At 52.0% G+C, this 7,202-nt stretch overlaps 1 protein-coding gene across 1 annotated transcript in view; it reads left to right on the top strand.

The window, feature by feature from the left end:
- Window positions 1–2,987: 2,987 nt before the first annotated feature.
- The window catches only part of LOC147684684 (testis-expressed protein 2-like), a 148,456-nt gene continuing 144,241 nt past the window's right edge, over window positions 2,988–7,202 (top strand). The window contains exon 1 of the mRNA XM_086940515.1: window positions 2,988–3,671. The gene's annotated coding sequence lies outside the window, so the exon portion shown is untranslated. The remainder of the gene's footprint in view (window positions 3,672–7,202) is intronic.

The following is a 7,202-nucleotide window of genomic DNA, read 5'->3' as shown; positions in this document are numbered from 1 at the left end:
GAGGAATTCTTTATTTTTTCCTCGTAGAAGGCACTTTTCGCGTTGTGGAGGGCTTGTTTGTAAGCTTTCATAAATGATTGATAGGCGTCTTTCTCCGTCACCGACTTGTTTTTCCTCCAAGTGCGTTCTGTCTTTTTGCACTCCTTCCTTAAGGCATTAAGGGAGGGAGTGTACCATGGAGCGGGGTTGATCCTTTTGACGTGTTTTAGAGTGCTGGTTAGTGGGACAAGGCTGTCCAGGGGGTGGGTGAGCCAACCGTTAAATTCTCTGTCAGCTGTGTTAGGGTCCGCGGAGAGAGGGCCGACGGATTCCCGTAACTTCGCTTCCCATTCCTCTGGTATTAGCTTGTGCCACCGTCTGGCTCGTATCCTGGTTTTCTGTTTGAGTGCTGGGGTGGTCTGGAGAGACCAGTGCATAGGGACCAGCATATGGTCTGTCCATGGGAGGGGGGTAGGATCTTGGGTTTTAAGGTTCCTGATATTAGTGAAAATCGGGTCTAAAAGCTGTCCTTTCTCATGGGTGGCTTTAGAGTTCAGGAGGTGGAGGTCGGCTGATGTGAGATCTGCTAATAGGTTAGCTGCGGTATTGTCCGCGGGGTCTAGGAAGTGCAGGTTAAAGTCCCCTAGGAGGAGGTAGTTGGAGGCTGAAATTGTTTTTAGTAGAATGTGATCCATCAGGGTGCTGGAAAGTTCTCCTAGCGATCCTGGCGGTCGGTACACTAAAAGTCCCGATAGTGAGATAGTTTGCGAGATCTGGAAGGTGAAGTTACAATTTTCACAGTCTTTGACAGTTCCACATTCGATCCTACAGGTAAGATGGTCTTTGTAGAGTATGGCTAGCCCGCCACCTCTGCCGACCGGTCTGTTCAAGCAGCAGATTTGGTAACCGGGTGGGGCTGCATTGACCATGTCGAAGTCACTGTTAGGGGTCAGCCATGTTTCGGTCAGAAACAATACGTCTAGCGTGGAATTTTGGGCGAGGATGTTTATTTCGTGAGCGTGTTTTACCAGCGACCTGCAGTTCAAAAGGCCGAATCGAAGCACTTGGCCGCGTTCCGTTTCCTCTGACGTGTTACAGAGGATGCATCCTGAAAAAGGGGTGTCTTCCTTGAGGATGAATTTATACTGAGGATGTTTTTTTGTGTTCCAGGCTCGTAGCGTATCTTGGGTGTAGGATATACGTTTCTGCGAGTTGGGCATAGTGTCTAGGCCTGAGGCCGTCTGGGCCCGGATGGGCCCAGACGGGCTTGCCTTCGGCGCGCTGACGGCGCGCCCGCTGCGCCCGTCCGCTGCGCGTCCGGTGGGTGCACATCTTTTCAGGGGTGGAAAAGGGGCGTGTGGGCGTGGCCTAAGGGTAGGCGTGGCCTCGTTCCTCGCCGTCAATGGCGGCTGGATTAGATTGATTGCGTGGTGTTCGCTACAGCGCTAGTTCCGCTGAGAAGGCGAATTTTAGGCAAGTACTGGTGATGCCAGGAGGGTAAGTGCAGGTTTTGGAATAGATGGGTGGGCAGATGGATGGATGAAAGGGCGGGTGGATGGATGTATGGATGAAAGGGTGGATGGATGATGGATGGGAGGATGAAAGAGTGGATGGATGATGGATGGATGTATGGATGGGAAGATGAAAGGGTGGATGGATGTATGAATGGATAAAAGGTTGCATGGATGAATGATGGATGGATGTGTGAAAAGGTGGGTTGATGAATGATGGGTGGATGGAAGGAAGGGTGGATGAGTAAAGGATGGATGTATGGATGGAAGGGTGGATGGATGAAGGATGGATGTATGGATGGAAGGATGAAAGGGTGGATGGATGGATGTGTGAAAGTGTGAGTGGATGAATGATGGAGGGATGTGATGAGGTCTAACAGGCGCATTTATGGTTGTCAAAAGTTGATGATGAGGAGTACCAGTTTCTAGAAACTTTTGTCGGAAGGGGGTCCTTACGCCTAAAAAGGTTTTACAAGGGGGTCTCGGCATCAAAAAGTTTGAAGACCTCTGCTTTAAAGGAACGTGCGACTTTTGATGGGAGAAACAGCAGCATGTGTTGTGTTGGCATCCCTAAAGTGAATACAGAGCACAACACAACAGAGCACAAAGCACAATAACATCACAGAAACATAATAGGGTACAACAAAACCATCAAAACACCACAACTACTATACAGCAAAACAATACCCCAATGCAATAATGCAACACAAACACATAACTGCACAAAAGGTACCTCCAGCTCACACACATGATCTTGGGGCGTGCTAAGACAGGGGTTAAAAAAAGCTGCAGTTTTCGATGGTGAATTCAAACCCGGGATGTGCAGCCCTCAGATCCATGCAGGAGACTTTTCTTCACGGTATTAGCAATAGTAATAATTATAACAACGATATGTATAGAAATAAAATAAGCATTTTTTCAAAAGATGATAAATGCATTAGTAATAATGTATGTCTGATCATATAGCCTAAACAAAATGATATACTAACATAGGACGATTCTCCAATAGACAAAATTAAATAAGCAATATAATGAAATAATACTTTGACGAAGAAAATAAGAAAAATAAATAAATAATAATTACATGAATAAAATATATGATGGTTGCAGAACTAAGCAGACAATCATTGAACAAACACGTCCAGGTCCTTGCCCTCGTGATTGGCTGACGCACCTGGGATACAGATGACCTCAGGTGACCCCTGTCTCCTTAGCGCATGTGTCAAGTGCTGCGTTCCCTCTGAAGCCCCCACGCGTCCCTTCTGTGATGGAACCGGGGGCTGTCAGGGGTGGGGGCTCTGTCAGGACGGGGGGCAGCAGTGCGGGAGTAGGAGGGACTGGCGAGCTTGGCAGGGGTGGGGGCTCTGTCAGCACCGGGGCAGCAGAGCAGGCGGAGCAGGGAGAGCCTGTCAGGGATGGCGGGGGGAGGAGGGGTGGGGGCTCTCGCAGGACGCCAGCAGAGCATCGCCTGCTGCAGCAGTCAGGCTGCAGGCAGGGCTCAGGCAGCAGCAGAGGGTTTGCTGATTCAGGGAAGACGCCGGGCTGCACCCGGACACACCAGCTCAGCTATATGCGGACCACGGAAGTCAGGGAACCGGCCGAGAAGTCGAAATATTTGGTGTTATTTTTATCGGAAGCAATGCAGTAAAAAAAAACTGCATGAAAATTAGGCAACAGAGCGATTTTTAACACTGCATCTTTCTCGCTATGGAGCAATAATACTTTAGCTTTTTTATTTTTTGTGTTACTTTTATATAGCGCTGTGTACCAGTGGGAAAGCGTCACTGCGCTTCACAGGCTGCTTGGAGACAGGTCACACAGGTATCATAGCGCCTTGTTATCTGAGATTTACTGTGCACTTTGCTAATGGTTTGGGACCTATGCACAAATATTAAGTGGCACCCCTCATTCTCGTGAAGTTGGTCGTCGCGAGGTCTGGCAGCATGTTACATTAATTCGTGTCCAGGCGCTACCTGGAGGCAAGCAAAGGCTGAGGACCAATAGGAGCTGCGTGGAGCAGCCGGGACTTCGGACGTGGAGGTGCCCCTGGCCCTAAAGCTACAGAGGGTGATGCTGCTGAGGCGAGGATGGCCGCAGATGAAGCCTGCTCCAGACGCACCGTGATACGCCCCGGCCGGGGCCGAGAGCACCCGCTGTCAATCGTCACGCATTCTGAGTGAGGTAGGTGCCGCGTGCGCCGCTTCCCAGCCTGCGGGAACGCTGCCAGGAGGGATGACCACAATTAGCCCGGGGTTGCCCCCATTCGTCTCGGAGGATGCTCGCGGCGCCTCCCGCAGACTTCGTCTTGCTTGTAAATGTTTGCACATCGACAGCTGACAGAATCTCCTGAGAGATGCTCACGGGCCCTGGGTTGCGGTGCGTGGAGTGAAATGTAATGCCAGACAGCTCGTGGGGTTAAAGCGCCTGCTACAGAAATCTGTGCGCAACCTGCAGGGAACAAGCTTGAAACCGAGTTGGGCTGAGACTGTAATCACCTCTGTGTTGGGGACTATAGTAGCAACATCTGTTAATGACAGCGCTATGAAGCTGAGGGACTGGGATTTTAGGCACTAGGTACACGGTTGTGTTGCTTGCTTATGGTATATCTCTCTTCTGCCATTGGTGTGGCCTCGTACTAGTCATGTCTGCGCAAGGCTCGCATCACACTGGGAATGACAGTGACCACACATCGTTCCTTTTTTGAGGGATTGTCACTGGTTGTGTAAGGTGTTGGTCGAGGATGTAAGGAACAAACAAGGGTCGCCAGTAGGAGTGATAGATTCGTCCATGCCAAAGGTCTGGGGATACCCCCTCGCCCCCTGTTCTGTTGCATCCGTCTCCCTTTCCTAGTGTGTTTCAGTCTTCTCCCTGTCCCAACACCAATGCATCACTGTCCCAGTGTCTGTGGTTTCCGGTTCCAGTGCTTGCGTTTCCTTATCTCACTGCTGTGTTTCAATGTCCCAGTATGTCCCAGGCCCAGAGTACAATGTCCACGTTTTTCCTGTCCTAGTGTCAGTGTCTGCCATTGTCATTGCGAGAGTTTCTATATCCCAGTGTGTTCCATGTTCAACTATCCACGTCTCCCTGCCCCAGTATCAGCATTTCTGTGTTTCACTGTCCGATATTCTCTGTTCCAGTACCCGCGTCCCCCTGCCCTAGTAGGAGCACCTCTGTGTTCCACTGTCCATGCTTCTCTGTTCCAGTATCCACATCTCCCTGCCCCAGTATCAGCATTTCTGTGTTCCACTGTCCACGCTTCTCTTTTCCAGAAGCTGCATCTCCCTGCCCCATTTCTATGTTATGTTCCAGTAGCTGCGTCTCCCTGCCCCATTTCCATGTTCCACTGTCCCCGCTTCTCTGTTCCAGTAGCTGCCTCTCCATGTTCCACTGTCCGCCCTTCTCTGTTCCAGTATCCGCGTCTCCCTGCCCCAGTATCAGCATCTCTGTGTTCCACTGTCCGCTGTTCTCTGTTCCAGTACCCGCGTCCCCCTGCCCTAGTAGGAGCAACTCTGTGTTCCACTGTCCATGCTTCTCTGTTCCAGTATCCACATCTCCCTGCCCCAGTATCAGCATCCCTGTGTTCCATTGTCCGCTATTTTCTGTTCCAGTAGCCGCGTCTCCCTGCCCCAGTATCAGCATCTCTGTGTTCCACTGTCCGTGCTTCTCTGTTCCAGTATTCGCGTCTCCCTGCCCCAGTATCAGCATCTCTGTGTTCCACTGTCCATGGTTCTCTTTTCCAGAAGCTGCATCTCCCTGCCCCATTTCTATGTTATGTTCCAGTAGCTGCGTCTCCCTGCCCCATTTCCATGTTCCACTGTCCGCGCTTCTCTGTTCCAGTAGCTGCCTCTCCATGTTCCACTGTCCGCCCTTCTCTGTTCCAGTATCCGCGTCTCCCTGCCCCAGTATCAGCATCTCTGTGTTCCACTGTCCGCTGTTCTCTGTTCCAGTACCCGCGTCCCCCTGCCCTAGTAGGAGCATCTCTGTGTTCCACTGTCCATGCTTCTCTGTTCCAGTATCCACATCTCCCTGCCCCAGTATCAGCATCCCTGTGTTCCACTGTCCGCTATTTTCTGTTCCAGTAGCCGCGTCTCCCTGCCCCAGTATCAGCATCTCTGTGTTCCACTGTCCGTGCTTCTCTGTTCCAGTATCCGCGTCTCCCTGCCCCAGTATCAGCATCTCTGTGTTCCACTGTCCGTGCTTCTCTGTTCCAGTACCCGTGTCTCCCTGCCCCATCTCTGTGTTCCACTGTCCGTGCTTCTCTGTTCCAGTATCCGCGTCTCCCTGCCCCAGTATCAGCATCTCTGTGTTCCACTGTCCGTGCTTCTCTGTTCCAGTATCCCCGTCTCCCTGCCCCAGTATCAGCATCTCTGTGTTCCACTGTCCGTGCTTCTCTGTTCCAGTATTCGCGTCTCCCTGCCCCAGTATCAGCAGCTCTGTGTTCCACTGTTCGTGCTTCTCTGTTCCAGTATCCGCGTCTCCCTGCCCCAGTATCAGCATCTCTGTGTTCCACTATCCGTGCTTCTCTGTTCCAGTATTCGCGTCTCCCTGCCCCAGTATCAGCATCTCTGTGTTCCACTGTCCGTGCTTCTCTGTTCCAGTATCCGCGTCTCCCTGCCCCAGTATCAGCATCTCTGTGTTCCACTGTCCGTGCTTCTCTGTTCCAGTATCCGCGTCTCCCTGCCCCAGTATCAGCATCTCTGTGTTCCACTGTCCGCTATTCTCTGTTCCAGTACCCGCGTCTCCCTGCCCCATCTCTGTGTTCCACTGTCCGTGCTTCTCTGTTCCAGTATCCGCGTCTCCCTGCCCCAGTATCAGCATCTCTGTGTTCCACTGTCCGCTATTCTCTGTTCCAGTACCTGCGTCTCCCTGCCCCATCTCTGTGTTCCACTGTCCGTGCTTCTCTGTTCCAGTATTCGCGTCTCCCTGCCCCAGTATCAGCAGCTCTGTGTTCCACTGTTCGTGCTTCTCTGTTCCAGTATCCGCGTCTCCCTGCCCCAGTATCAGCATCTCTGTGTTCCACTATCCGTGCTTCTCTGTTCCAGTATTCGCGTCTCCCTGCCCCAGTATCAGCATCTCTGTGTTCCACTGTCCGTGCTTCTCTGTTCCAGTATCCGCGTCTCCCTGCCCCAGTATCAGCATCTCTGTGTTCCACTGTCCGTGCTTCTCTGTTCCAGTATCCCCGTCTCCCTGCCCCAGTATCAGCATCTCTGTGTTCCACTGTCCGTGCTTCTCTGTTCCAGTATTCGCGTCTCCCTGCCCCAGTATCAGCAGCTCTGTGTTCCACTGTTCGTGCTTCTCTGTTCCAGTATCCGCGTCTCCCTGCCCCAGTATCAGCATCTCTGTGTTCCACTATCCGTGCTTCTCTGTTCCAGTATTCGCGTCTCCCTGCCCCAGTATCAGCATCTCTGTGTTCCACTGTCCGTGCTTCTCTGTTCCAGTATCCGCGTCTCCCTGCCCCAGTATCAGCATCTCTGTGTTCCACTGTCCGTGCTTCTCTGTTCCAGTATCCGCGTCTCCCTGCCCCAGTATCAGCATCTCTGTGTTCCACTGTCCGCTATTCTCTGTTCCAGTACCCGCGTCTCCCTGCCCCAGTATCAGCATCTCTGTGTTCCACTGTCCGTGCTTCTCTGTTCCAGTATCCCCGTCTCCCTGCCCCAGTATCAGCATCTCTGTGTTCCACTGTCCGTGCTTCTCTGTTCCAGTATTCGCGTC

This window comes from Lissotriton vulgaris, chromosome 10 (genome assembly GCF_964263255.1).
Source record: "Lissotriton vulgaris chromosome 10, aLisVul1.2, whole genome shotgun sequence".
Lineage (NCBI taxonomy): Eukaryota > Metazoa > Chordata > Amphibia > Caudata > Salamandridae > Lissotriton > Lissotriton vulgaris.
The sequence above is the reverse complement of the archived record's forward strand: the minus strand, read 5'-3'. Positions and strand labels throughout refer to the sequence as shown.